At 51.0% G+C, this 27,156-nt stretch overlaps 2 long non-coding RNA genes across 2 annotated transcripts in view; one reads left to right on the top strand and one right to left on the bottom strand.

Moving 5' to 3' along the window:
- LOC108386090 (uncharacterized) overlaps window positions 1–9,031 on the top strand; it is a 72,370-nt gene extending 63,339 nt beyond the window's left edge. The window contains exon 4 of the long non-coding RNA XR_012125737.1: window positions 8,847–9,031. This is a non-coding gene — a long non-coding RNA (uncharacterized lncRNA). The remainder of the gene's footprint in view (window positions 1–8,846) is intronic.
- LOC140846541 (uncharacterized) lies at window positions 756–20,448 on the bottom strand. The gene is made up of 5 exons (XR_012125738.1): window positions 20,367–20,448; window positions 19,563–19,748; window positions 17,106–17,225; window positions 16,448–16,500; window positions 756–987 (listed from the first exon to the last, which is right to left on the bottom strand). It is a non-coding gene; the product is annotated as an uncharacterized lncRNA (long non-coding RNA).
- Between the last annotated feature and the right edge of the window lie 6,708 nt (window positions 20,449–27,156).

Genomic DNA, 27,156 nt, shown 5'->3' with positions numbered 1-27,156 from the left:
TCACCATTTTAGTGGACTGTCTAACCCCAGGGAGCAGGTCCCAGATGAAGCCCGAGAAACTGAGGCTCAGGGAGGTGAGGACAGCTGTCCAAGCCCCGGATGGCCAAGCCCAGACTCACACGTGGACCCTGTAATCTACTTGTGCTCCCCTCCTGCAAATAAATGGTCAAGAAAAATTCCCAGCTTTCACCCACTGTTCATTGCTTCCCCACCTACTTTGCAGTTTTGGGGCAAAATGCAACTAACCAAGTCAACCAAAAAGAAAAGAAAAAAATCTCTTGGTCAACCCCCCGCCCCCCCACCCCCACCCCCGGCTCTGTTCCCTCCAGAAGACCTAGGGATTCTTTTTTGGCATATCTGCAGGAGGTGGGGGCCCAGCAAGGGAGGAGGATTTGGCCTTCCACTCTTTGTGGCCAACTTGGGGGAGCGTTTCTGAGCCCCGCTGCTTTGGAGGCCCTGCATCCCCACTGCAGCCGCCTGCCCGCCCCGGGTCTCCTGGCAGGGCCGAGAGGGGGGGCCTGGGCGCTTGTCAATGCATCTTAGCAATCGGAATGTGCCCTCTGACCCTGCCTTTGCCTCCCCATGAGTTTCAGAGAAGGCTCTTTTTTCCAAACTGCTGCCCCTCGGCCTTCTGGAAACAAATGGAGTTTGATTCAGTCTGTGTGTGGTTTGAAAAGCTGCTGTTTGCGGGGTTACGAAAAAAAAAGTCTCCGGAACCCTGCAATGTTTGAAGGACTTTTATTTTCAGCTGGGAGGACCCGACTGGCGCGCTGCGAGAGGGAAAGCGTTCCGGCCCATCTGGGGAGAAAGGGGCCCTCCGTGGAGCTGCCCACCTGATAGCCCCGGATTGGGTTTCTCGCCGACTTTTCATTATATTGCGTGTCGTTGCAGGCAGGGTTCCCTTGGGGGCTGGAGGGCTCTGGTGACTTAGAAGGTCAGAGGCTACATTTTCTGGAACATGCCCAGCTCTTGGAAGGAGCTGTTGAGCTGGAGAGGAAGGAACAGGGTGAGAGAGATGCCTGGATGCTACTGGATCAATAAGTCAGAGTGGCAAGATCTCCAGGCCTTTCCCCTTCTTGACTACATGAGATGTTTCTTCAGAGGAGGGAGTCTTTCTCTGCTTACCTCACCTTCCCATCAAGGTGCACCCTTCCCTGGGTGCCACCTTGCAGCACGCTGCTCCATGAGGGCTCACTAGCTCGATGGGTAAGGGGCCAAGTCATGAGGCCTCTGTTCTCACCACCACTATGTGGCCTCAGCAGAGGGGGGCCCCTTCTTTGGACGTCATTCTCCCCATTTCTATGAGAAGCCGGCATCCTACTATCCTTACTCTAGATCAGAGCTGGGCAAACTTTTTCCCTAAAAAGCCAGATAGTAAGTATTTTAGGTTTTGCTGCCTCTGCCATCGGAATACCAAAGGAGTCACGGACAGTATGTAAAGAAATGCATGTGGCCTGTTTTCAAAAACAGGCAGTGGCTGGATTTGGCCCCTGGTGGGCTGTGGTTTGCCAACCCCTGGTATAGATTCTTGGGTAAAGGTCCTTGGGGTTGCCACCTTTGGAGTCCAAGATAGGAGCGTGAACATGGCAAAGATGTGGATGGTCAAGGGGAATGGTGGAAAGCTGGGAGTGGGGGTTGGGCAGGTCTGGGGTCTAGTCCTGTTTCTGAAGCATGACTGCTGTGTGACTTTGGTCTAGTTGCTTTCCCTTTCTGAGGCCCAGTTCCCTCCTTTGTAAAATGCAGATACTAATAGTACCTCCTCCATGGGGTTGGCTATTGGGATGGCACATAGCCATGCCTGGTGCATGGTGAGCCCTCAATGCCAGTCATTGTTTTTATCTGTAATAGGCAGCATATTTTTCCATCTTGTCCCTTGGGTCGATGATGAGCAAGAGGGAGAAGATAAATGCTTCCGGTTTCTCAACCAAAGTTTGAATCCCAACTCTGAGACTAAATTGCTGGGTGATTGTTGGCAAACCACTTCACCTCTCTGAGCCTCAGACTCTTTCATCTCTAGAATGGGGCTAATCACTCCTATCTCTCAGCATCACAGCACATAAAAGGAGATAAAAGAAAGAACTTCGTCCCCTTCCACGTGCAGCCCCATTCGTTCTGGTGGACACCCCGTCGGCCACCTGGCAGCTCAGAGTCTCTTGACTCTCTTCCCTGCGGTCAGCCTGCTTCTCTGTCTGTCTTCTTCATCTCAGTTAAGGACACCACAGCTGCCCAGTGGCTCAGCCGAAGCCCTAGGAGTCCTGCGTCCTCCTCCTGTCCATCCACGTCCCATTCGTGCTGTTGTCAGCAAACATGGCTGCCATGAAGCCCCCCCTGCCCACCCACGCATGCTTCTCCCCCTTTTGTAGGTAGGGTCTATTTCCCTGCCCTGGACACTGGGTTGAGAGGTGACAGTGACTCAGGAGGCTCTGGGATTAGGTCCCAAGAGGCCTAGCAGCTTCCTCTTCTACTCTTGTGCCGCCCTGAGCCACCATGGAAGGATGCCCAGGCTATCCTGCTGGAGAGACATGCCACCTAATGGGGCCCAGGATGCCCCAGCCAACAGCCAGCCCCAAAGCCTCAGGCATGTGCATGGAGCCTTCTGGGACTTTCTAGCCCAGCCTAGCTCCCGGCTGAATGCAGCCAGTCTGAATGAGTCCCTGTGACACTTGTGGAGCAGAGATGAGCAGTCCCCACTGAACCTGCCCAAACTTTGGACCCACGGAATCCTGAGCAGTGAAAGGATTGCCATTTTAGGCCCCTAAGGTTTGGGAGGTCTGCAACACACCGTAAATAAGTGGGACACTGCCCACCAGCACTTCCTGTCAAAGGGCCCTCCATCGTGTCTCCTCCCTAATGTCCACATACCTTAATTTGTCACCCACAGTATGGCATCTGCTGTCCCCTGGCCTCTCAGCTTCTGTCCTGGTACCTTCCAAACTATTCTCCTTAGGATAACATGCTTAAAACAGATCTCAGACCTGCCTAAGCCCCCCAGTATCTCCCACTGAACTTGGAACAGAATCTACCCTGTCTCAGCCGACAATCCTTCATGGCCCGGCCTCTGATGTCTCTGCCCTCAGCCCTCCCCAATACTGTCCCTGTCCACTGTGCTCAGCCACTGGCCTCCCTTCTAGTCCTTGCAAACCCCAGCATTTGTGGTTTCCAGAGGAACCCCCCAACTGCAGGAGGCCTGTCTAGCTCTCTCTGCCTATGAACAGACCCGCTCTGAACCCCAGTCCACTGCCGCTCTCAGATTCAGTGACTGCTCGCTGGCGGAGTGACCCGTGTCGGGGCCAGTGACCCCCGTCCAGCTGAGTGACGAGTCACAGGCCTTCCTCTCTCTAAGCCTCAGTCTCTCAACTGCAAAGTGGGGACACACGCAGAGCAGAGCCCCCCTACGGGGACACTGAGCAGATGGGATCCTAGGATGGCGCCTGGTGCCTCATCAGCACTCCATCAGTGGAGTTTATCGCTCATGGATCCAACTGCCATGCGTGGCTCTGACACGACTGTGTATCTCTCCTGAGTGTAAGGAACGAGTGTGATAAATCAGGAGGACTAGTGTGGTGAGTCTCATGGTACAGATGGAGAAACAAGTCCAGAGAAGGGAGGAGATGTGCCCAAGCCAGGAGCAACTGAGGAAGAAACTAAGATTTGAACCAGATCTCCGAGCCTCTCCTGTCTGATGCGCCAGGACCCTCTCCTGCTCTCTCCTCCCTTTAGTAGCAGACATTCAGCAAGCACCTACTACGTGCCTGGGCTGTGTCAGATGCTGGGACCATGGGCTTTGCTCGCAGAGCTGTGCGGTGACTTTCCTGGGCCCTGGATGGTGGCCTCCATGGGGCCCTTCCCCTGTAACAAGCACAAAAATTGTATTTTATGACTGCATTGTTTTCCAGGTTGGATTATATACACATTTTAAAAGAAAAGTGAATTTGTTTGTGGGCCTCTGAGTCTAGTCATGGCCCAGGCTCTGTACCCCCGACCCCCACCTCATGCAGACATGTGCTCTGCCTGCCCGACACGAATCTGAGAATCTGCAAGTGAGGCTTAAATTACAACTGTGATGAGCTCTACATGGGAGCAGTTCTGGGTGTTACAAGGATTTGTGGCCAGGGTTTGGCCTCATATGGGAGCTTGGAGGTGTTTGGGGAGGTTGCCTCTGAGCTGAGGGGAGATCAGGAAGCAATCACCGACAGATGGGGAGGAGCATCCCAGACTGAGGAAACAGCATGCGCAAAGGCCCTGCAGCAGGAGCAGGGGGCACAAACAGTGGAGGCCACGTCAGGGTGGGGAGGCCTCTGAGGTTGAAGCAAGAGGCTGTCATGGTCTCTCCCAGTCTCCAGCTTGATTGATGCCGTGGGTCTATAGTGGGTGCAAGAATTCCCCAAAAGTTATGTTCACATGCTGCCCCCAGAACCTTGCTTATGAACTTATTGGAAAAAGAGTGTTTGTGGATGCAGTTAAGTTAAAGATCTTGAAGTGAGATTGTCCCGGATTACCCAGGTGGGCCCTAAATCCAAGGACAAGTATCCTTCTAAGAGACATATAGAGAAGAGAGAGACAGAGACGAGAGGCCCTGAGGACACAGAGGCAGAGTTTGGAAGGATGCAGCCCCTGAGCTGAGGGCCGCCCGGAGCTGCCAGCAGCTGCAAGATGCAAAGAAGGCTCGCCCCAGCACCTGGCACGGCCACTGCCCTGCCCACACCCTGATGGCAGCCTTCTGGCCTCCAGAACTGTGAGAGAAGACATTTGTGTTATTGTCAGCCAACCAGTCTGGGGTAACGTGCTACAGCAGCCACACCTGCGGAGGGGGTCACCTGGGCCACACCTGTATCGATGGCTCAGGCCGTCTGGGGAGCTAGAAACAGCCACACCCAGAAGAGGTGTGAAATCGGAGTCGGAGGGTCCTCCGGAGCCTTCTAAGGCCAAAACCGAGACCCAGGAAGGGGTGTGCTCAGCCCAGGAGCCCAGCCCGTGAAGGCAGATGGGTGAATAGGACCTGGGGCCTCGGGCTCCCTGGCTGGTATGTACTCAGCAGCAGCGCACATGGCTACCGGCTTACCTCTTTAATGTAGGCACCTCCTTATTCTGGCCCTGGACCTCTGTCAGGATGGCTTCTGGGTGGGCTTGAAGTAGGACTGCTTACTGCCACAGCTACCCCTGCCCAGCTCCCCAGGACTCTGAAACAGGGTCCTTGGTCCCCTGTGTCCTGCTGCAGGTGGTCCCTTTGCATGGCCAGGACCCCTCTCAGAGTAGATGTGCCTGAGGGGCTGATGCCAGACGCTAGGTTTCCGTTTCAGCCTGGCCCACATGACTGTGCTTGAGCTTTGCAAGTGGGGATGCGACCTGAGGGCAGAGGCCTGTGGGAGGGGACACGCAGTAGACGCCCACATCAAAAGATGGAGCCAGAAGGTCTAGATGGAGCCTTTGCCATTTTCTGTCTATGTGAGCTGGGGATTGTGCCTCAGTTTCCCATCTAGGGGTGACCTTGGAGGGCCGTAGTTGAGGAGCAGGAGTCATATGTGTAAAGCTGTCTTCAAGATGCCTGGCCTGAGGTCAGTCCTCAATACATAGAGGCTTCCTTATTATTGCACCATTACCACTATTATGATTCTATCTTCCACTGTTAATACTCTCAGGCTTCCATCACTAGAAATCACGTATTTTTATTTTGCCTAAAACGCTTGTCCTGTTTTCCTGTAGAAGAGTAGAAAGAACCTGGGTATCAGGACACCTGGTATGAGCTCTAGCTTAGTTCTCAATTTGCTGTGTGGTCTCAGGCACATCAACGACCCTTTCTGAACTTTTCCTTGATGGTTTTATTTTGAAATTATAGACTCACAAGAAGTTGCCAAAATAAGACAAAGAGTCCTGTGTCCCCTTCCCCCAGCTTCTCCTCATGGTGACATCTTACCTAGCTATCACACAATCTCAAAATCAAAAAACTGACATTGGTACAATACCGTTGCCTAGAACACAGGACCTTACTGCGTCTTTGTTAGCTTGTACAGGACCTCGTTGTGTGTGTGTGGCTCTGTGCTACTTGATGTCACGTATACACACCCACAACCACCCCGAAATCCAGACCCAGGACTGCTCCATCACCATTGAGGAGCGCGTTCATGTGACCCCTCGAAAACTGGGCCCATCCCCGGCCTTGCCCCTGTCCCCAGACAACCCCTAATCTCTTCTCCAACTCTGGCTTTGTCACCCCATGAATGCTCTATCCATTGCCCTTTCTGAACTTCTGATTTCCATTTGAGAAAGTATTCTCAAATATTCCTTTTAAAAAATGCCATGATCCTCTTTGAGGCTGAAAGGTACCATTGGCTGCTCTTATCTCTGTCTATAGAACAGAAGTCCTACCAGGCAGATGGGGAAACTGAGGCCCATCAGGGGAACCTGACCTGCAAGTGGGGCCATTAGCCCAGCTTGTCCCCTCTCAGGCCGCAAGGATTCCATCAGCCCAGTGAAAATATAAACAGGCCCGTCAACCTCCTTGCCACCTAGTTCCTTGGGTGGCACAGGACTTCTGGGCCCTCCTAGGCGCGGGGTCTCGGTTCCTCCCTGCTTGTGACAGTTTTCCCAGAGGCTCAACCCCTGCCCCTACTCCCGGTCCCCACAAGTGTCACCGGTAAAGCTGAGGTCTCAGTGCCAGTTTGAACAAAGCCAGCAGGTAGGCCCGGCCCCCATCCAGGTGAACTGGGACCACCAGCCCTGCGCACAGACAGGCCCCTCAGACTCGGGGCGCTGGGTAAGGGAGCAGACGTGAATGTCAATAAACGCCGCTGCTGGCGAGCTGACCCACGCCCTGGCTGGAATTAAGAGCTTATTCATAAGGCTCTCTCACCACCAAGACACACTTCAGAGAGGGCTAAAGTAAACAGTACCATTTAACCCGACCTCTTTGGGGGCTCATGGCCCTGCCCAGGCCCTGCCACTCAGAGGAGATATTTGGCACCTTTCCCTCCAGACCACTTGGACCACCCCCAACGTCTCCCCATTAGAGAAAATAATCAGATCATCTCCAGGGCCCAGCGATGGGGGCACGGGCATGGGGGGCAGGTGGTGATGGATGGGGGCTGGAGGGGAGGGGACAGCCCACTACTGATTGAGGACACGTTGAGGAATCTGGACCCTATTCTAGGAGCAGTGGGAAGCCATGAAGAGGATTTTAAGTGGGGGGATGATGGGAAATGATTTATGTTTTTGAAAATATTACTCTGACCACCGTGTGGAGAATTAACTGTAGAGGGCAGGAGAGGAGGTTGGGAGGCTCCAGAAGATGCTCAGCTGGGAGGTTTCAGGGACCTGGGGAAGGGTAGCAGCTGAGAAGATGGAAGGAGACGGGCAGACCACGATGGAGTTGGACAGGGTTTCACATGGGAACATGAAGGGATGGGGGGTCCAGCTCTTGCAAGGGGCAGACGAGGGGTGGGCGCCTTTTGTGGGGGATTGTGGATCAAGACACAATTCTGTGTGGGCATGCTGAGTGTGAGATAGCCAGGAATCTTCCAGGTGGGGTTTAACAGGCCACTGGCCACGCACATGTGGAGCTTCAGGAGGCTCCAGCCTGGGGCAGAGACCACGCATCTCAGAGGGAAGATGGGATTTAGTCCCATGAGCAGAGGAGACACCCTAGGCAGTGAACTCAGAGAGAGCGACTCCAGCGTCCCCGTCAGGTAGGAGGGCCGCCTGGCATGGGAGACTCGGCACAAGGGGCCTGAATCCTGGGGAGAATGATGCAGCAGAATCCTGGGGAGAACGATGCAGCAGGGTAGGAGACGTCCACGGTACCCAACACCTCTGCAGCATCCAGGGGGTGAGGTCTGTAAAGATCCGCTGGAATTCAACAACATGACAGGCACCGGCGACCCCAAACTGGAGCACATTTAGAGGGATGGTAGGGGCAAGAGGACCACTGAACAACAACAATAACAAAAGACCTGGAAACAGACTTCTGTGCCTATGGACCCATCATACATGATGGCAGAGGCATTACCAGGTGGCAGAGAAGGGGTGGACCGTGTACAGGAGACTGCTGGTGCATATTCTCTAGCACTAAAAAGAAACGAGCTATCAAACCATGAAAAGACATGGAGGAAACTTAAATGCATATTACTAAGTGACAGAAGCCAATCTGAAAATCATACTGTATGACTCCAAGATACGACATTCTGGAAAAGGCAGAGCTCTAGAGACAGCAAAGTGATCAGTGGCTATTAGGAGCTGAGAGAGGGCAGGATGAACAGGAGAAGTGTGGAGGAGGCTTGGGGCAGCGAGAGTCCTCGAAGTGACATCATAACGATGGATGGATGCCATCGTACATTTGTCCAGGCAAATAGAATATACACCGCCAAGAGCAAACCCAGCATGAGCCATGGACTTTGCTGGATAAAGACGTGTTGATGTAGGTCCAGCAGTTGTAACAAATGTACCAGTCTGGGGGGCGGAGTAGATAGTGGGGGAGGCTCTGCATGCATGGAGCAGAGCTGTATGGGAAATCTCTATACTTGCCTCTAAGTTTTGCTGTGAACATGAACTACTCTAAAAATATAAAGAATACTGGAAAATGATCAATGTGGACAATATGACAGACATTCTTTGAAGTGGCCCTATGACCCCATTTCCTGATGTTCAGGCCGTTGTGTAGTCACTTCCTCTTGAGTGTGGGCAGGTCCAGTGACTTACTTCTAACCAACGGTATGCAGCAAAGTGATGGGATGTCACCCCCCTGATTACCTTACATTGTGCAAGACTCTGCCGTGCGGGCTGTCTTCCTCTCTCTCTCTTTTCCTTTCTCCCTTCCCCCACCTACCACTCCTTCTTTATCTCTTTGTCCCTAGTGCTGGCTCTGAAGAAACAAGCTGCATGAATCCTACAGCTGTAAAGAAATGACCAATAACCCAAGGAGCTTGAAAATAGATCCTTCCCCAGTCAAGCCCCTGATGAGCAGCCAGCCCCAGCCAGCAGCAATGGGACCAGCTAAGCAGAGGCTCTAGCTAAGCTGTGCCCAGACTCCTGGCCCACAGAAATGGTGAGATAATAAACATGTGTTGTTCTAAACAATCAACTTTGGCATGACTTTTTTATGCAGCCTAGACAACTAATATAAACATTATGTTAGATTCTGAACTCACAGCAGATACGCACACAAATAAATTCAAGATGCATTAATGATCCAAATACAAAAAGGAAACATTTAAAGTTCTAGGTGGAAATATAGAATGTCTTTATAATGCTGGGGTAAGGGAAGATTTCTTAATTAAATAGCTCAAAAAAATAAACCCTAGGGAAAAACACTATAAACTTGACTGCCTTAACATTAAAAACTTCTTTTCAACAGAAGTCGTCATAAAGAAGTTAAAAGAGAAGACAAAAACTAGAAAAAAGTATCTGATCATATAGAACTGAGAGAGGACTGAAGCCATAATATGTAAAGAGCTCTTTTAAATAAAGAAGAACGACATTAACCATACAGTAGAAAAATAGGCAATGGACACAACCAGACAGCTCTCAAAGGAGAAAACCCAAATGAAGAATAGTCATTAAAGATGTTTAACCTCACTACTAATTGGGAAATACAAATCAAAACAACCACAAGTCACCACCCGTATGCTTAACAAAACTAAAAACTTGAGAATACCAAGTGTCGATGAGCTGGTGGGGAGACAGCTCTCTTCAGCTGCTGGTGGAGTGTAAATTGGCATAACTGTGTTGCAGAGCCAACTGGGAGCGCCTAGGAAAGGTAAAGCTGTACAACCTGACCTACCTAGTGCTTCTGGACAGACATCTCCTAGAAATGTTAGCCTGTTGCCCAAAAGGATATATTCCAAGATGTTCACCACAGTATTGTTAGTAATAAATGTTCTTCAATGCACCCTGAGATATAAATGGAAGTATGCTCATAGAGTCAAATACTATGCATTGGGGAAAATGAACCAGTGTTATATGTCTACTGGAAAAACAAGACTGAGAAAAAAAAAAAGCAAATTGGAGAATAATTAGGTGAAGGTTAATTAAGTTGCAGTATAGGTTACTGTGCATGTAAAGCATTAAAGTGTGGGAAATATTGCTGTATATTGCCTGTGGATCCATCCATAGACAGTAAAAGCATAAAACCATGAATGGGAAAGGTAAATACCAAGACGTAAATGACAGGGACTCACTCAGGAAAAAGGGAAACAGACCCATAACATTTAATTACTTCACAAAGTCTGAAGCAGATAAGACAAAATGTGGACATTTGATAAAGTTGATGGGTGGTGGGTATGCAGGTGTTCATTGTATTGTTCTCTAGAGGTAGGTGGTTCCATGTGGTAGCCACTAGCCATTTGTGGTTACTTACATTTAAATGTAAATCAATTAAAAGTAAATAAAATTAAACATTTGGTTCATCAGTCACACTAGCCACACTTCAAGTCCTCAATAGCTACATGTCTCTCGTGGCTCCCATATTAGACAGTGTAGATAGAGAACATTTCCATTATCACAGAAAGTTCTTTTGAATGATGCTATTCTAGAAGGTTCCATGTGTTTTCAGTTCATAATGATTTTTGTAAAAGCAGGGACTGGCAGGTGAATAAAAGAAGGGAGGAGGGTGAAGGTTCTTTGGAAGGAAGGAGGAAGAGGGCAGAAGAGCTGGAGGAGAGGGCGCCTGGGTGTCTTCATTTGTTACGGTGAGCGCTGATGGCAGGGTCAGGAGAGAGGAAACTTGGAGGCGGAGGAGACAGGGAAGCTCAAGGCCCAAGCAGGGAAGGGAGGAGGACGCGGCCCACAGTGCCCCTGAGGCCCCTACCTGGAGCCCCCAGCCGAGTGACTCCCACCCCTCACCCTTTCAGGCTCCTGCCCGTGGAGAAAAGCAATGCCTGCCATGCCTGTCACAGATGTTTGAAAAACATATTAATCACTTTAACAAATATTAGCTCACAACGGCAATAAGCCGTCTCTAGGATCTCCTCTTTGCGGCTTTATTGCAATGAAAAATATGCTAATATGGGCGTCTAATTGATTGTGTTTGAATAACTTCCATTATGACAATAAGTGTTTGCGGTGGCATCACTCAGAGTCATAAGCGGTGTCGCCCAAACCCTGGTATGCCTCCTGTCTGTCCCTGCACAGCTACCCTGTGATGGGGGATTCTCTAAATCAACAAAGTCATAGGCCTTGTGGCTGGTGATGTAGAGAGACTTGTGGGGGGCTCTCGAGGAGGCCAACATTTGGGTCATGGCTCCTACAGGCGGGCACTTCACACACAAACTGTATAATCTGTATAGCACTTCTCTAAGGTCAGGGTTATGATCCCATTTTACAGAAGGGAAAAACAGAGGCTGAGCCCAGAATTTCTGAGCTGTGCAACAAGGATTCTCCTGCAGGCTTGAATTTGGAGGCTGTGTGCACCCCCTCCACTCTGAAGCCAGGAGAAACCTCTGAAAACACCCCATTGTCATTGCTCAACATTAATCCCGCACTGACAACTCACTGATCAATTTGAAGGACAATTGGGCAAGGTGATCCTCAAATTTTCTGAGCTGCCAATGCAAATAGCCACACCTCTGCTGTCAGGCAGGGTCATCTCTCCCCTCATTATCACCTCCTGCAGTCAACACTATTGCTTCCTCTCCCTGGCTCTTCCCTTGGTTAACTTTTGACTGAACCCTTGCCCCGTACACAGGATGACGTGATTCCTGGGGGTGGAGGCTAACAGGGCTTTCCCGTCGCGTTCCTGCAGTCTCCTCTCCTTCCCTCCTCCCGTATGTACATCGACCTGAACACTCACAGCTGGTGATGTGACCCTGAGACTCCTTCAAGTGCCTTCTCTCCCCTCCGTCTTTGCCACCTTGCCTGAGCAGCCTCTTCTACCAGGTTCCTGCTGCAGCCCCGTGCTGCCCACCATGTGCCCTGGAGGCAGATGATGTGCGACCCCAATCAGCTCCAATCCCTAAACAGGACAGTGTGGAGGTCCCTTCCTTACCTCCCGAGGGATGATGCTTTAGGTCATGGATTGGAAAACATCTTCTGCAAAGGGCCAGGCAGTAAAATAGTTTCAGCATTGTGGAACACAGTGTCTCTGTAGCAACTACTGAGAAAGCACTCAGAGACGATATGTACATGAATAGCATGCCTGTGTTCCAATAAAACTTTATTTATGGACACTGAAAATTGAATTTGATAAAATGTTTGCATGCCATGAATTATTCTTTTAGTGTTTTACAACCATTTAAAATGGTTAAAGATGGTTATAATTTTTAGCTTCTGAACTATACAAAAAATAAGTCTGAATTGGATTTGGCCCATGGGCATAGTTTACTGACCTTTGTTCTTGCAGATTTATTTTTCCTTTAAAAAAAAAGGCATTTCAGTTTTTAAATTTTCTGGCATATGCTTTGGGGGGCACTGGTGGAGCTGATGCAGACAGAGCAGGTTGGCAAGGAAAGTGGGATTTTAATGAACAAAAAGTGTTGACCAAGTATCAGGGTGATGTTAGGAGGGTGTGACTGGCAGGCTTCAGAGGCTGAGAATATTCTGGGCCTTAATCTGAGTGCTGGTTACACGGGGTACTGACTTCGTGAAAATCCACTGAGCCAGACTCTGATGATGGCTCTCTTGTATGTACATTTCATTTCAGTAAAGAAAAGTGAATGCACTGATGCGATCCCATGCTGGAGAAATTCTGGACACACAGGCACTCCCAAGCCACGCTGGGGAGCGTGCAATGAGGCCACGCCCACAAGGAAGCAAAACAAAGGCACATTTTCCATGAGCCAATGACACCATTGATAAGAATGTACCCATAGCATATTCTCATATCTGTGTGCTAAGACCTGTGTGCTAGACATTTATTGCAGCATTATCTGCCATAGCAGAAAGACTGCAACAACTTGCTTACGGACTAGCCGAATACACGATGCCACCTCTGTAGACAGTACACCACTTGGTCAGTGAGAAAGCAAATGGTGTCCTGGTGCTGATAGGCCATGATCTCCCCATGCATCATGCAGCAAAAAGAAAGAGTAGCTATTGAATACTGTCCTTTGTCTATGAAAAAGGAACACATATGTGCATGCATACACTTTTATGCATAAGCAAGGACAACTTTCTGGAAAGATACACAAGAGGCATGGAGATGGCTGCAGCTCAAGGCAGGAAGACAAATACACACATCCTAGGGGCTGTTTCATTTCCTCTTTTTCGCGCATGTTGGTGACTTTAAAATCAAGGACAAAAGACTCATGGAAAAAATCAAGGGGACGTCTTCCCATACACTGAGTATCTACTAAGCCCCCAATATTTCCTAACCCCTTAATGAATCCTCTGGCCTATCCCAGAGGCTCCCTGGAGAACCGGAGTCAGCCCAGCTGCTGTGCTGCCCCAGCATTCCCCTCTCAGGTCCGAGGGGCACAGCAAGGCTGGCTGCAGTCCGAACAATGGACAGGACAAAGGACCCTTTGTGCATTTCCTCCTGCCCCAGCAGAGCTTCAAGACTGGCCTCTCCAGTTACAGTCCCTGAGGGCTTTCCCCACTCAGCCGACAGAGCTCCAGGGTAAATGTTCTCCCAGGATCACCTGTCAGGCAAGGGGGCCTCTTGGTGCCCGAGAACCCACAGCAGTCATTTTTCATTTCAGCCTCCAAAATGTTGGATTGTAGTGGCATGCTATGGGGCCAGGCAGTGGGCCAGAATCTGGGGCCCTGGGCAAGTGGCTCCACGTCTCTGAGCCTTAGTCCGCTCATCTGGGAGATGGGGTGGTAGTCACGCCCACATGGTCGGTCATGGTGAGGATTCAACGAGATGATGTGTGTGAGCCCCCAGCTCATACACGAACCCGAATAAACCTGTACCCTTGAAAACTGGGGGAGAATGGGAATGAAAAAGGTGCAGCCACTTGGGGAAACAGCCCAGTGGGTCCTCAAACAATGAAGCCTACAATTATCATCTGACCCAGAAATTCCTTGCCAAGTGGTTCCCTAAGAGAAATGAAAACATGCTCACACAGAGACATGCACACAAACATTGAGAGCACCATTATTCACAAGAGCTAAAAGGTGGGAAAAAGCCACATGGCCATCAACGGAAGATGGCTAGGCCAAGCATGGTCTACCTGTGCAGTGGCACGTTAGGCATGAAGAGGAATGTAGTTCCAACACATGCAAAAATGCGTATGAACCTTGAAGTCATTGTGCGAATTGAAAGAAGCCGGACGGATCATTCTATTTGTATGAAATATCCAGAATAGGGAAATCAATAGGGACGAAAGTCGATTACAGGTTGTTAGGAGCTGGGGATGGCGGTAAAGAAAGGGGTGGGAGAGCAACCCTAATCCTAGCCCTGGCTCTTGGACCAGACCCCTACCATCACCATCGACGTCTCCCATGCCTCACTGTCACACTGTAGCTCAATCTTGCTGTCACCCTTACATCAGATCCTACATGTAACCATAACCCTATCCTGCCCATACACCTTACCGAACACCTAACCCTAATCCTAGCCCTGGCCCCTGGACCTGACCCCTCACGGTCTACATCGACATCACCACAGCTCACCGTAAACCTGTCACTCAATCTTGTCCTCACCCTTACATCAGAGCCAGATCCTCACTGTAACCATAACCCTATCCTGCCCTTACACATTACTGAACACGTAACTCTAAGATAGTCCTGGCCTCTGGGTCTGACCCCTCACCATCAGTTTCAATGTCACCCCTGCCAAAGCGTAAGCCTGAAACACAATCTCACACACCCTCACATCACAACCGGACCCTCACTTTAACTGGAGCCCTATCACCCCTGTACACCATCCCAAACACCTAGCCCTAACCCTAGCCCTGGCTCTTGGACCAGATTCTTACCATCACCATCAACGTCACTCATGCCTCACTGTAATACTGTAGCTCAATCTCGCTGTCGCCCTCACATCAGAGCCAGATCCTAAATGTAACCATAACCCTATTCTGCCCGTACACCACAGCGAACACCTAACCCTAACCCTAGTTCTCACCCTTGTCTTGTACCTGACCCTGTACGGTCATCATCGACATCACCCACAGCTCACTGTAAACCTGTAGCTCAATCTCACCCTCACCCTCACATCAGAGCCAGATTGTCACTGTAACCATAACCCTATCCTGTCCGTACACCTTACCGAACATGTAACCCTAACCCTAGCCCTGGCCACTCGACCCGACCCCTCATTGTCACCATTGACAACACGGACGCTGCACTGTGACCCTGAAGTTCATACCCGTACTCGCCCTCATATCAGAGCCGCACTCTTACTCTAACTGTCAGTCTATCCTCCCCAAACACCTTCTGGAACACCTAACCCTAACCCTAGCCCTGGCCCTTGGACCTGACTCCTCACAGTCAACTTTGACATCACCCACAACTCACCCTAAACCGGTAGCTCAATGTCGCCCTCACCCTCACATCAGAGCCAAAATTACACATTCATAGGACCCAGAATTTCCTTTCGGGGTGGTGAAATGTTTGGAAACTGGATGGTGATGGGGGCACATACCTGTGAATATATTAAAAACTATTTAATTGTGCTTTGTAAACCAGTACATTGGGTGGTATGGGATTCATAATTCAATAAAGCTTCTTGTTTTCCATTTAAATAGTTTTTAATTTTAGAATTACACGTTTACAGAAAAGTATTTGCAAAGATAGTGCAAAGAGGTCCTGTTCACCTTCTATCCGGTTTCCCTTATTATCAAATTCTTCATGTTAACGTGGTACATTTACGACACCTAGTGAACCAATATTGATACATTATTCTTAACCAAAATCCAAACTCTTCTTTTTTGGAATCTCATTAGATTTTTCCAATAGTCTTTTTCTTTTCCAGGATCCCATCCAAGACACCACCTTACATTTACCCATCGTGTCTTAGTCTCCTCTGCACTGTTACAGTTTCTCAGACTTTCGTTGGTTTTGATGACCTTGACAGTTTCAAAGAGCATTGATCAGGTGTTTTGTACAATTTCTTTCAATTTGGATTTGCCTATTTTTCTCTTGCGTAGGCTAGGGTTATGGTTTTTTAGGAGAAAGACTACGGAAGTGAAGTGTCATTCTCAAAACATAACATCTGGGATATGCCATCCGAATATATACAGCTAGTACGTCATCACCATGATTTATACTGATGAGGTTAACTTTGATCACCTGGCCAGAGTAACATCACCAGCTTTCTCGGCCATAGGCTGACTTCTCCCTCACCCTTTTTTAGACCGTAGCCTTTGACAGCAAGTCCCTCAGCAATAGCCCAAGTTGAAGAAATGAGAAGCTAGGCTCGGCCTCCTTGAGGGCAGAGTAGCTACATCATTATCTGAAATTCTTCTGTATGGGAGATGTGTCTCTTTGCTCCCATTTATTTATTTAATGCAATCATCAATAAAACTGGTTCTTAAAAAGCTTTTTAAAAAGCTGTCATTAAAGAAACAAAAAATACCTGGGAAGAGGATCCAGGCAGAGACAAGACCAGGAGTGTTAAGAGAAGGAGACCTGAGAGGGAGACAGGAGATAGGAAAAAGTCAAGGGTGGGGTGCAGGGCTGGGGGAGCCACGTCTCATTTCTCTGTGGGGCCCCAGCACCTGTGCCTGTGTCCCAGGGGGACCCCATTGCTGCTGGCTGATACGGAGGCTCAAAGTTCTGCAGGGAGAGGGGCCGGGGAGCTCTGTGAGGGCGGCCTGGTCACCTGCTTATGGGGGGAAGCCCTTAGGCAGTCCCCTTAAGATGATCAGCCTCCTTCCTGGCCTGGAAAGTGGGCCTCATGAACATGGCTTCACCGGATAGCAGTGAGGTTGGAAACAGGTCATGGACATCTGTGTGCCTGGCATGTAGTACTGCTTGCTAAATGGCAGAGAGAGCGGGTGGGGGCCGCCGGGGGTGGGGGGTGGATTTCATTGCCTATTTCAGCAACATAGATTTTCTGTTATTCCAGATTCCACCCAGTGTCTAAAAATAAATGGAAGGGGCAAAAGAAAACAGGTCACAGGGGTGCATCCAGGCAAACAGAGTTACACCAGGGTTGGGGAGTAGGAGGGGATGGGGCTTGTTCTTTTTTTCAGCAGCTCTGTTGAGATATTCCTCATTACAGTTCAGCTCACCTATGTAGAGCATATAATTCAATGGTTTTACATATACAGGCAGGGCTGTGTCACCAGGAGGGAGGGTCTTTGTGTCCTTTTGTATCTTTTGAATTAAGAACCATGATAATGTATCAACCCCTGCAATTTAAACAAATAGATACATCTTAAAAATGAGACACAACAAAAAAGAAGGAATGGGAGAGAAAAACTGGGAATCGAGTCACTTGAATTCCTGGCCATCTCCTAACCTCCTTGGGCCTCAGTTTACTTCTCTGCAGCTCTTTTTCTCTCCGCCTCCTCCTGCATTGCTCCAGGCACACGGGGATCATGCAGGCTCTCTGGATCCTGCCCACCTTCCTTGGTGCTGCCCCAGGCTGCTGGAGCCTTGTGACCGTGATACAGGGCCCTGGGCCCAGGCCCTCAGTGCCTTTGACTCCCCTGCACGTTCAGCTGGGGTGGTCCTATCCTGGGAAAATGCACCCACCCCTGGCAAAGTTCTGCAAGAGGAGAAATCCTCTCTGCCTTTGCTTCTGGACTCCTCGATAGAGCAGCAAAAAGGGGAAGCGAAACAACCCAACACGAGCTAGAAAAGAGCAGAGGTGCTTTGAATGCTCCCATTCAGTGGACAGTGTTGTCTGAAGCACCCTCTCAGAAGCGGCTTTCTTTACTACAGCCACTTCCAGCCTTGAGGACCACTCCACACATACTCTGTCCCCTCTTGGTCTGCGAAGAAGCCTTCAGCCTGGCTTGTAAGTTCAAAGCTCAACTGCGCTCACAGACAAGAGACGGCCCAGCCCGCAGGGGTTTTCCTCTGAGGATCAGATCGTGGATAAAGAGCGCCAGGCACCTGCCACAGAGCCTGAGGACTGGGTGGGTATGTCTCCAAAAAAAACCTGCTCCTTCCCACCAGCATTTTTCTGTATTTTTACCAGGAGGTGTGTGGGTCTGTTAACGATGTTGGCATCTGAGTTCCTCTCACTAGGAGCTGGTCTCAGTTCTCATCCTGGAGGGGACATATCTGGCTGTCTGCTGTTGGGAGAGATGCGTGCGGTCCAGGCGGGTCAGTGGTAATGGATAGGAGGGGGGCCAGCAGGCCAGGGGGCTGCAGTCACAGCCCCGAGGGGCAGGCAGGGCAAGGGAGCCCAGTGGCAGGAGGGGAGGAGCTTCGGGTACTGGGACAGCCCAGGCAGGGTCCGTGGTGGTTCTGGAACTGGCTGGATTCTGCCCAGATTCCCAAATGAGGCTGTTCTTGACTCCTCCTGGTGCCCTCACTGCCCCACCAAGAGCCCCCACATACACCCCTGCCCAGCCCCAGCACTCTTGCCCCTCTGGCCCCCTCGCTGCCCCTGACGCAGGCTGAGCTGCCATCTGCTAATAATCTCTGCTAAGAGGTGGCCCTCCCTGGCCAGTTCCCATCAGCACCCACGTGGCTGTGAGAGTGTTTCAAAAACCTGATCCTGCCACCTCTAGCTTTCAACCTTCTGCTCTGCTCCCATCCCAGCCTACTTCCAGATCCCGTCTCCTGGCTGCTGCAGACCCCATTCCTCCCTGGGAACTCCCACGGGGCAGCTCCTCTGAGCCTTCCCCAGCCTCCCACTTGGGTGCAGCCCTTTGCGTGTTCCTGAACTCTCTCTTTACCTGCCTGCCTCCCACTACGGCGGAGGCATGACCTGTCTTGCTCACATGCATCGTGAAAGTGGGAACAATGGATGTCAGGGGCCCTGTAAGGGTTTGCTGGACTAATGGTGGCAGTGTCCTGGCCCACAGTCCTGGGGTGACTTGGTGGCAGAACAAGGCCAGGAGGGGCCCAGAAAGAAATTAATCCCAAGTACATGCTGTGTGATGTGCCCCACCCTCAGCCCTTCTGCACACGTTAGCTCACTGGATCTTCACATCAGCTTTGCGAGGGCTGACGTTGTACCCACCTTGCAGATGGTGTAAGGAAAGTGAAGTCTGCAGCTCAGCATGGTGAAGCCAAGAAGCAGCTGACCAGAACTTGAACCCAGGGCCGGGCTAACTTGGGAGCCCATTCTCTTGGACATAGAGGCCAAATGCCTGTATCTGTGGCCCCCTTTGCCTATTATCAGTGAGGCATTTCTGGATCCAGGCCTCAACCCCCTCATGTGTCCTATGCCCAGTGACCCTTCCTAGTCCCCTAATTAGACAGAGGCTCCCCATGTGGGATCAGAACCTAGCTAATGCGGTTTCGGGCCTGCAAGTTCAGTTACAGGAAACTAACGCTCATGTCCTGCATACTTGAGTTCAGGCCAAGAGATTCTCGATAGTATTGCGAGAGAAGTCTGCTTTCCTGACTCACAAAGAACTGCTCCCACCTGTGCTCTCCGTCTTCTGCTCCCTGAGTTTCTCCCCATCTGGCCCTGAGTCACCTCACTCCCTCCTTCTGGCCTGGAGGCCCCAGGATATTTTCCAACAGAGCCTAGCCCATGTGGGGCAGGAGACACCTGAGCAACGCACCTGGCTTGAGGGTGGTGTCTTCTCCAGACAGGAAAAGGCGCCGTGTGTTGGGATTGGCCTGAGGGTGAAAAAGGGGGTGCTGGAGACAGGCTTGGGGTTTTGGGGAGGCACTCTTGGCTGGGTCCTCTTCAGCCACCTTCTGCTGAGTGGCCCTCGGGTATTCACCCCTGTCTCTGGGTTCTGTGCCTGCAGAGTGAAGGGTTTAAGGCTGGCCTCTGTCTCCCGTTCTGAAGGCTCTTTCAGTCTGGAGCAGCTGGACTTTCTGTGTGATGAGAGACTTGTGCTTTTTCTTTCTCTCCCCCTTCCTCCTGCCGTCCCTCCCTCTGTTCCTTCGTTCATTCCCTCCCTCTCCACGCCTAGTCTTGCACAGTGTACCGAGGATACAATGATGAACACCAGCCCTGCCTTAGGAGCCCAGTCTGGCAGCAGGCAGATGTTTAACAGCCAGGTACAAGAGAAGACGGGACTGGCCCACCTTATTAATGGCTGGCATCTCTTCCGGACCCATCCTGTGTGCCAGGCCCGCGGGCATGCCTGACTTCACTGAAATACCAGAACCTTCCCAGGGCCGGGCTCTTGGTTATCTCTATCTCCCAGGTTGAAGAAACTGAGGGGCAAGAGATGGGGGCCAGCCAGGCTAGGAAGGGGGACTGGGATTGGCTCAGAGTCACTCATTCTACTTCATTTTAAAACAGGAGCAAGCAGGGGGCATTTAAGGTGCCAGGAGAGAGGGTGTCTACCCTGGCCCTGCTGGGGAGGGGAGAGAGGGCAGGATGCTGGTGCCCTCTGCCCAAAGATCCCAACCTTTTTAGTTCCACTTCCTCTCGCCTCCCAGTGAGACTCAGCGGTGAGTCAACGTTTGTCCATAACATGACTATAGCACTAGTTCATTTTTGTCGATAATGACCCACCTTAGCTCTGATTGGTTCGCTTGAATCAATGAATTGATCCTGACCAATCGCCGCAACTGGATGAATGGACTCCGCTGATAGGCTAGTTATGAGAGACTCGCCCAAGTTCTCGAGCTGGTGGGTGAGGCCAGTGCCATCCAATCCACACTGAAATGCTGGAAGGGAGTTTGGAATCAAGGTGCTCCTAGTAAAGGAGGTAAGAATAGAGATGCCCCTCAACCCAGGGTCTTAGGTAGATCAGCTTGTTAATATCCCCAATGACCGTAAGGCACAGAAAGACTAACACACTCGCCCAAGGTCACATGGCTCCTACCATGCTGGAGTTTGAACCCTGAAAGCCTGATTCCAGAGACTGTTTTTAACTGCAGTGCTGGGTTGCCCATCAGACTACAGCTCAAGGCTTAAATCAATAGATCCTGCTTGGAAGTGGGGTCAGGGAGGAAGGCAGGAGGGAGAGGTGGTGATGATGGTTTAACCCCAGCAAACTCCTCCCACCCTTGGCCGTCCCTCAGCCCCAGCCCTGGTAGAGGGCAAGGAGGCCACCCTGGTGGACACCTGCCGTTCAACCCCCGGCCCTGGGGCTGCCGGTGGTGGAATCACCGTAGGACCTGGAGACACAGATCCGAACTACGTCACTTCCAGCCCCAGCTGCTGCTTGTCAGCTCTGCACAGGGACCCGTTTGGGGCAGCGTATACTGCAAATTCAAGTGCCTTCTTGGGGACATCTTACAGAGGCCCTAGGGTCAATAGCCCAGGCTTATTTTCTTGATTCTGAGTGTGTGGGCGTCAGCACTGGCGGGGTGCGGTTAAGAATCTACCGATCTACCACCATTAGCATTCTGTCCTCTTGAGAATATTTCTCTTCCTTTACTGTGTCTAATTTTATTGTTGCTTAAATTTCCAATGAGACTTCCAAAACTAAACTAGCACTTTTAAGCTCAAGAGTCCTTTGGTGGCCTTGGCTGAACACATTCTGGAAATAACTGGAGAACCAGCCTTCCTTGTCCATGTCCCTTCTCTCCTTTCTCTTCTTGCCCTCCTTCACCCATCTGGCCCTGAATAAGCCTGCAGGGTGTGTGTCAGGCCCCATGCTATCCTTCCTGGGAGAGGAAAGTGAACAGGACCTGCCCTTACCTCAGCGGAGCTTCCAGCCTTTTAGAGTTGGGGGCCTTTGAGGAAGGAGGAAGGGGGCTCACCCCTGGTGGGAGGGCTCTGCCATGCGGACAGCAGAAGTTCAGGGTCGGGAGGGGAAGGCCTCCCAGGCAGAGGGCAGAGATGCGGAGCAGTCTGAGTGCGTGACTGACGTGTGGTTTGGCTGTACGTATGGGCAGCGGCGGGGGTTCTGAGACGGGAGGCATGACCAGGGCTCACCGAGGCCGCTGAGGGTTTTGTTGTGGTGCGAGGACTACCTGTGACTGGCCTAGAGCCAAGAGAGCACTGGACGAGGAGCCCAGGCACTAGCAGTTTGAGGCTGACGTGGTGAGTCGTGCTTCCTCTTGGAGCCTTGGTCTGCTCGTTGTAAACACAGGTTTGTTCCATTGGCCTTGAAGGAGCTTTCTGTCTCAAACATCAGCTGTATTATTAGGGAAGGTCCTTCCCTCATCCCCCCTGGCATCCCTCCCCAGCCCCACCATTCTGTGAAGGTCTTGCCCCCCCAGACCCTAGCTGGCTCTGAGCCAGATTGGTCTTCCTGATCCTGGTGGGCCTGTTCATTACAGGTTTTGGGGGGTCACTCCTGGGGTGTCACTGCATACCACCTGATTGGTTTTCATTTTATTTTTATAGCCGTGGTATAATTACAAAAGCCTTCTGTAATTATCAAAACATAACTCCAAGCATTTCATTATTAAAATACCCCAATGGCCTATTATTAATTCATTAGACAAATTTGGATTATATCACTCAGTAATTAATGTGGAAGCATGGACCTGGGGAGCTCGGCCACAGAGTCATGTGGCAACTGCGGGACAAGGGGAGGCTGGGAGATGGAGGGGATTGGTGGCGGGAGGGGGGAGCCAATCAGAGAGCTGATGACAACATGCTCTGTGACATTCATTTAACCGTCAGTTCAAGAAACATTGCCAGCCTACTGTGCCCAGAACTTTGAGTCCCTTACCATCCAAAATTAACTGTAACAAAATGATTCGGTGGGTTTTCTTTCATCTATCTATATTTTTGACCACCCATCTACCCAATCATCCATCTATCCATTCATCCATCCATCCATCCACCCATCCATCATCCATCCATCCATCGTCTCATCCATCTCTCCACCTAACCCATCCATTCACTTATTATCCCCTAAATCTATCCATTCATCCATGCAACCACCTGCCAATCCATTCATTTTTTATTCACTCAGTCTTTCCATTCATCCATCCCTCCACCCATCCATCCATCCCTCTATCACGCGTTCACGAACCCATTACCCATATACCATCCATCTATCTATTTCTTGAATACCTTCTATATTCTAAGCATGGACAGAACATCAAGGAGCAAAGGCTTCTGCTCTTAGGAGGCTCACTTTCAATGTGGGGACACGGGAAAAACATGCAGACCAGTGCTTATAATAGTGTGACACATGCTTTGATGGGAAAGACGGGGGCTGTGGGAGCCCACGAGGAGCCTGCCGTTGCTTTGCAGGGGTGGGTAGTGGTCTTGGAGAACTTCCAGAAGAAGAGCTGTTTAGTGGAGGCAGAAGAGGGAGAGCAGAAGTTGGGGCGGCCAAACCAGAGACCAGAGGTGACTCAGTGTGCTGTCGGGTGGTTAGGGGTGTGGAGACACGGCCAGCGAGGTCAGTAGGGTCAGATACAGAGGCCTCCTGGCCTGGCTGGCTTGTTAGAGTTTGTTTTGAGAATGAAGGGTGTTAGGCAGAGAATGAAGTGGTTAGATTTGTGTTTTAAAATGTTTCTCCAGCTGGAGTTTGGTGAACTGATTGGCAGGGGCATGGCTGGAGGCAGAGATGGTAGGAAAAAGATGGAAGGGTCATCTGTGTAAGCAATACACTGGCACCGGCTAGAGTGCTGGCAGGGGACAGACAGAAGGAGCTGAATCAGAGGGACATTGAGGCAGCATCCTGGCCATGGGGATGAAGTAGACAGAGTGTCAAGAATGACACCCACTTGGCCTGGGCTGGACAGGTTAGTTCAGTCCAGCAAGGTTTTCTAGAGTGCCAGTGTGTGTCAGGCTCTGCATAGGGAACCAGTGGCCCCTCATTTGATAACTCAAGAAGCAGCCTGGTATACTGCAGGCAGTATAGAGGGCACGAACAAGTGCCATGTGACAAGGTGGGTGCTGAGGCTGTGGACGTCAGTAGAGGTCATATCAATGGAGGTCTCAATGGTCAGGGTAAGGAGGTTAGATGCTTCTTGAGAGAGCTGGTTGTCATGGGATGATTTGCAGCCAGCAACTGGCCTGGCTGGAGGTTAGGTTAAGGAAGATGGGTGGTTATGGTTACCATGCTGCTGATGGGCTGGAAGGGGTAAGCCTAGAGGCCAGGACCTGCTGAGGAGCTGCTGACGTATGCGGGAAGATCAAACAGGCCTCCAAGGAAAGCATGACTCCTCCACTTTTTTGCCATGTGACCTTGAGCAAGTTACCTAACCTCTCTGTGCCTCTGGAAAATGGGGATCATAGTAGTTCCCATCTCACAGTGCATGAGGATTAGATGAGGGAAAACAGCAAAGTGCTTAGCACAGGGCCTCATGCACAACGACTTGTGTTGGGACTGCGGGGATGGCAATGACCTTCGACCTCTTGGCACTCAGCTTCCTCACCTGTAAAACAGGGATCGCAGCTGTGCCTGCCTCAAAGGGTTGCCTGGGGTAAAATTATTTGCTACTCACAATGCGCTAGAATAGGGACTAGCCAGAATCACTTTGGAATTTGCAGGGCCAGTTGCAAAATGCAAATGCAGGGCCTCTTGTTCAAAAATGATTAAGAATTTCAAAATAGCAACCGTAGAGCTTTAGACCAAGTATGGGTCCCTTCCTGTCAACTTGACTGGTTGACAAAGGGGGGAAATTCCAGGCAAAGATAACAACTTGTGTGAAAGGTTACAAGGAGCCTGGCATAGAAAATCTCAAACAGGGATTGATTCTGAAAATTCCAACCTGCCAGACCCCAGGACATTTGCAGGACGCCTCAGACAGGATCCCAGCCTTGGAGATCCTCTACCCCCAGTTTTGGGTGGAGACCCAGCTGGATCCCATGTGATATTTTCCAGGCCAGAGACCTGCCGTGACTTTTCCACGGACCTGCAGGAGAAGAGGCAGGGTCTGCGCTGGGGCCCGCACCCAGGACGCTTCCCCGGGCCCCCTGCTGACTCCGGGGGCTCCACAGATGACCAGGACTGGAAACAACTCCAGGAGGTCTAAAAAAAACCCAAGCCAGCCAGCTGTTTCTGTCACTCTCAGACAGTATCTATGGGGGCGATTAGAGAGCAATGGGTCTATAAAATGTGGCGTTTCCCTGTTAGCTTTGGGAAGTTTTGCACAACATATTTTATGTGTGTTTATAGAAAAAAAAAATCCCAGACCCAAATTGATTGAAAAAATGTGTTGTTATTGAAAGGGCTGAGTTGAACTCTCCACAGAGTGCGGTGCTCAGCCAGACTTGGAAGGCGAAGATTTCACATAAATAGTTGTGCCGAGTTGTTATGGCAACAGAAATTGGTAAAGTAAATAGGTTTGGAGGAAATATTTTTCCGTGTCTCTGGAAGAGTTTTCTGTCGGGGATCATTTATAAAAGGAGGAGTTAATCCAGTGGCCAGTGGGCTGGGGGTGTGGTGTTGAGGGACAGAAATGAGGGGTTCCCCATGCAGGTCAATGGAGCAGGTTCTTTCCTTTCCCTGAATAGGGGTGGAGACAGGATGACATGGATTGGGTCTTGCGTGCTATGTGGCCTTGGGCCAGTGACCCACCCTTTCTGGGCCTCTGCTCTCCTGTCTGTAGAACAGTTGGGTTAAACTAATAATCATGCAGTTTAATATCGATTGTTTTGGGGATGGGCATCTATGTGTGGACTTGACCCTTTCAACAGCCTGCTGAGGTTGGCATGCTTATCTCCATTGGTGAGATGGGGAAACTGAGGCCCAGGAAAGCACAGGGGCTCACTGGTGATAGCACAGGAGTGGACGGCAACATAAGAAATCCACTTCAGTTCTTGGCCTGGAGTACTTTTTCTGCTGCGCTCCTGTGTGAGTCTGTCTCAGTGAGGTCCCAGTGACCACGCATCCCCACGATCCCTGAGAAGTGGAGGCCCTGGGGGCTACTGGCCATTCACCCATGAGAGGTGGAGACCCTCCTGGGCAGCAGTAGGGCAGCTGTCCCCCAGACCTTGCTCCAGCTTCTGCGCCCAGGCTACCGTGCTCTGCCTGCACGCGGAGCTGGAACCTCCACGGACCCCTGCTTCTCCCTCTCCACAGCAGGGACGTGTGCTCCAGGCGGGGAAGGTCTGCTGGCCTCGCAGGAGGCCGTGATGAAGAATGATTACTCTCAAGTGTCCCCCTGTTCAGGGGAGAGCTGTACATGCCAAATGGCACTCAACGCCTCATCGTGGCAGAGACCAGGCCGGCGGTGGGTGCTGTGACCCCATTCCTGGTTGTGTAAACTGAGGCATGGAGGGGATAGGGCTTCCTTCAAGTCACATGGTTGGTAAGAGAGGAGGATCCTTTGGATGTTGTGAACTGCCAGACACTGGGCTGGGGTCTCCCCATGTCTCTCCCAGGCACAGAGAAACAGAGATGCAGAGACAAGAAAGACGGAAAGCAAAGAACACATTCTCCAAGCTCAAGGCAAGCTGAATTTGAAAGTGGCCAGAGTTTGTGGAGTCCCGGGGTTCAGAACCCAGACCTGCCCCTGGCCAGCTGGGTGACGCTAGGGAGGCTCTCTTCTGACCCTGGACTCTCTCATCTCTTACAGGAATATACTGAGCTCCTTGCCCCTGGGGCCATTCAAACTGAAGGCTGGAGTTGGACGTTTCTGCAGGGTGGAGGCTGAGCTGGGTGACTCCATAATACCCTTAGAGACTCCTGCTAGGAGGTCTGGGAGTGGAGGCCAGATCCGGGGCTCGGGTCAGGGATTCAGGCCTTGGTTCCGGGCTCTTCGCTCTCCACTCTCCACTGAGCCTCCAGTGTGAGGCAGGCCACAGAAAGGAAACAGTCCCCTCTCGCTCACGGGGTCAGGTAGACTGTCCCCACTTGGAACCTAGAATTTGTGCACATGTGTGTGCATGTCCATGTGCATTAATGTGTGTGTGTCCATGCTGGGCCCGTGTGCAAATGCTAGTGCTTGGGCACATGTGTGTGCTTTTGTGTGTCCAAATGCACACCACTGTGTATGTGTCTGTGGGTGTACAAGTGTGAAAACTACCCTGCTTCTCCCATTTCCATCTGCACCACCTGGGCCTGTGCTGGGGCCTCAGGTGACTATGGATCTGAGGACCCAGAAGCTTGTGGGGATGGGGCTGGGAAAGGCCGTGAGGATACCGGGTAAGAGCCATAACTCTGGAGCCACCTGGTTCCAATCCCAGCTCTGCCCCTCTCTGCCATGGAGACAGGGGCTCAAACTGGGCAGCCCCTGCACCTCAGTTTCTCACTGGCGAGATGAGGTGCTACTGGTGGGCGATTGTGAAGGTTCAGCAATGTCTGTCTGCAGGGGCCACCCGCCCCTCTCCCCAGG

This window comes from Manis javanica, chromosome 15 (assembly GCF_040802235.1).
Source record: "Manis javanica isolate MJ-LG chromosome 15, MJ_LKY, whole genome shotgun sequence".
NCBI lineage: Eukaryota > Metazoa > Chordata > Mammalia > Pholidota > Manidae > Manis > Manis javanica.
The sequence above is the reverse complement of the archived record's forward strand: the minus strand, read 5'-3'. Positions and strand labels throughout refer to the sequence as shown.